This window comes from Hyla sarda, unplaced genomic scaffold (genome assembly GCF_029499605.1).
Source record: "Hyla sarda isolate aHylSar1 unplaced genomic scaffold, aHylSar1.hap1 scaffold_566, whole genome shotgun sequence".
In the NCBI taxonomy this organism is placed as follows: domain Eukaryota; kingdom Metazoa; phylum Chordata; class Amphibia; order Anura; family Hylidae; genus Hyla; species Hyla sarda.
The window spans coordinates 54,631-58,169 of NW_026610578.1; the positions used below are offsets into that span (position 1 = coordinate 54,631).

General features: G+C 44.2%; 1 pseudogene; it reads left to right on the top strand.

Moving 5' to 3' along the window:
- The first annotated feature begins 2,040 nt into the window (after positions 1–2,040).
- On the top strand, positions 2,041–2,137 carry LOC130340142 (U6 spliceosomal RNA; annotated as a pseudogene).
- Positions 2,138–3,539: the final 1,402 nt, after the last annotated feature.

Here is a 3,539-nt window from a genome sequence, read left to right on the forward strand (position 1 = left end):
TTTTATTCTTCATTTTAGTCAGTAAGGGTACATAGTTAAGGTCAAACAAGTTGCTCAGCGACGAGGGAAGGGCTATGCCCAGGTATGTGATGTGTTTAGATGGCCATCTATAAGACGAGGAAGATTGTAGACTCGAGGCTATACGAGGGGGTATCGTGATGTTCAGTATCTCCGACTTACTATAATTTACTTTGAAATTGGATAGGGTTCCATACTCTTCAATAACGCATTGGACACGAGGCAGGGCTTCAGTAGGATTAGTGATCATTATGAGCAGATCGTCAGCGAATGCTGCCGTAAGATGAGGCCTATCCCCTATTTGCAATCCCCTAATCGCCCCATCCTGCCTCAAGGCCTGGAGAAGAGTCTCCATCACGAGGACGTACAGTGACGGTGATAGGGGGCACCCTTGTCGCGTCCCATTACATATGGGGAAAGGTTCAGAAAGAGTGCCATTGACCCTAACCCGTGCGCTGGGTTCACTATATAGGGACATGATAGCTCGGATGAAGCGATCAGGGATGCGATATTTGGTTAACACCTTGTTCATGTAGTCCCACGCTACCCTATCAAACGCCTTCTCGGCATCTGTGCCGAGAAGGAGTAGAGGGATCTTTTTTTGTGTGGCATAGTGAATAGCGTGCATGACTCGTAATGCATTATGCTTCCCCTCCCTGCCCTTCACAAAACCAGTCTGGTCCACATGAATGAGGCCAGGGAGGAGAGGGCGAAGTCTCATGGACAACAGCTTAGCCCAGATCTTTAGGTCCATATTCAAAAGTGAAATGGGCCTATAACTCGAGCACAGTAGAGGGTCTTTACCTTCTTTTGGTAGAATAGTGATGTGTGCCTCTAGGGATTGGGGCGGCAAATGGGTGCCTCCAAGTAACGCGTTGCACCACTGAGTAAGCCGAGGCAGCAAGACTGTGCCCAACTTTTTATAGTATTGTAAGCTCAGGCCATCTGGTCCCGGGCTCTTCCCTATGGGGAAGGACTTTATTACTGCCTCAACCTCCTCAGCAGTGCAAGGCTCCAGCAATGTTTCCCCTTCCAGTGTGGTGAGGGTAGGTAAATTCAATCGGTACAAGAAAGTTTGGATTGCCTGCGTGCGTGGCAATGGCGTGGGGTTAGTTGGGTGTATGTTATAAAGAGAATAGTAGAAATCCCGGAAAGCCGTTGCTATAGGGCCAGTGTCTACGTGTTGGGTACCATCCGGCTCCACAATCCTGTCAATGTGCGTTAAATAAAACATTTCTGAGCTTAAATGTGAGTGCAGGTGCAGTGACCAATAAAAAATAAAATAAAATTCTATATATATATATATATATATATATTTTTTTTTTTTTTTAATGCCATTTTCAATAATAGTTTTTTTTTTATTTTTTTTTTTATAATAACACCTTTTCCCACAAAAACAAAGAAAAAAAACCCCCAAAAACAGTAAAACTGCAACACAATTTCTGTGATTTCCGGTATGAAATTTTTTATGTAAACTGGACTCTCACCCCTTTGAAAATATCATAGTTACATAGTTAGTACGGTCGAAAAAAGACATATGTCCATCAAGTTCAACCAGGGAATTGAAGGGTAGGGGTGTGGCGCGATATTGGGGAAGGGATGGGATTTTATATTTCTTCATAAGCATTAATGTTATTTTGTTCCAGGAATGTATCTAATCCTGTTTTAACCTCCTGAGCGGTATTCCCGAGCGTGACTCGGGGTTAATTTTCCCTGCCAGGATCGGTAACCCCGAGTCACGCTCGGGGTAGAATTGCAGAGTTCCCGGCCGGGCTGCTCGATATATCGCAAAAGCAATGTGATATAGCGATGCGGCCCCCCGGGAAAACATGCTCTGGTCGGCTCCCGTTGCGGGGGCCGGCCAGAGCAGGTAAAGAAAAATACTAAAAGTCAGTGTTTCCCTACCAGGGGGCCTCCAGCTGTTGCAAAACTACAACTCTCAGCATGCCCGAACAGCCAAAGGCTGTCCGGGCATGCTGGGAGTAGTAGTTTCACAACAGCTGGAGGCCCCCTGGTAAAAAAACACTGAGCTAAGTGTAAAAGGAAGAAGTAGTAAAATAAAAAAACCTGGCCCCTGCGCAAGGATGACACGCAAATTCGTGAAGCCTTCCATATTTTTTGTATGGGCCATTAATATACTTATATACGTTTATCATATCCCCCCTTAAACGTCTCTTCTCAAGACTAAACAATTGTAACTCCTTTAATCGCTCCTCATAGCTAAGATGTTCCATGCCCCATATTAGTTTAGTCGCGCGTCTCTGCACCCTTTCCAGCTCCACAGTGTCCCTTTTATGTACAGGCGACCAAAACTGAACAGCATATTCCAGGTGAGGCCGTACCAATGCTTTATAAAGGGGGAGTATTATGTCCCTGTCCCTTGAGTCCATGCCTCTTTTGATACATGACAATATCCTGCTGGCTTTGGAAGCAGCAGCCTGACATTGCATGCTATTCTGTAGTCTGTGATCTACAAGTACACCCAGATCCTTCTCTACCAGTGACTCTGACAGTTTAATCCCCCCTAAGACATACGATGCATGCAGGTTATTAGTACCCAGATGCATAACTTTACATTTATCCACATTGAACCTCATTTGCCAAGTGGAGGCCCAGACACTTAGTCTATCCAAGTCATCTTGTAACTTATGCACATCCTCTATAGACTGTACTGTGCTACAAAGCTTGGTGTCATCTGCAAAGATAGAAACAGAGCTGTTAATACCATCCTCTATATCATTGATAAATAAATTAAACAACAGCGGTCCCAGTACTGAACCTTGGGGTACACCACTAATAACCGGGGTCCAATCAGAGTACGAATCATTGACCACCACTCTCTGGGTACGATCCATGAGCCAGTGTTCAATCCAGTTACAAACTAAAATTTCCAAACCCAAAGACCTTAACTTACCTGTCAGACGTCTGTGAGGGACAGTATCAAACGCTTTAGCAAAATCCAGAAACACTATATCCACAGCCATTCCTCTGTCAAGGCTTCTACTCACCTCTTCATAAAAGCAAATTAGATTGGTTTGACAACTTCTATCCTTAGGAAACCCATGCTGGCTATCACTTATAATACAATTATCCCCTATGTATTCCTGTATGTAATCCCGTATAAATCCTTCAAACAATTTACCCACAATGCACGTTAGACTTACCGGTCTATAGTTTCCTGGAGAAGACCTAGTGCCCATCATGTAAAGCAGAAAATATACGTGGACACACCCACTTTTACAAAACTGACGTGAACGGTGTAAACCGCGGCACAAAGCTCTTTGAAATGTGTTCAATACTTTTTGCGCCAAAATTTTGGCGCAAAATTGATTTTTTTGTGCCGCAAAATTCTTTGAGAATCTACCCTCTGTGTACTTTATAAATATTTATGATTTTACTATTGTGCAGAGTTTTGTTCGGCGCACACTGCTGCTCCAGCACTTCTAGATATGTGAGCAGTGCCGTGGAGGTAGAGAAGGCGTGCACGGTAGAGCCAGGGGGGGAGGGGTTATATATTTGCG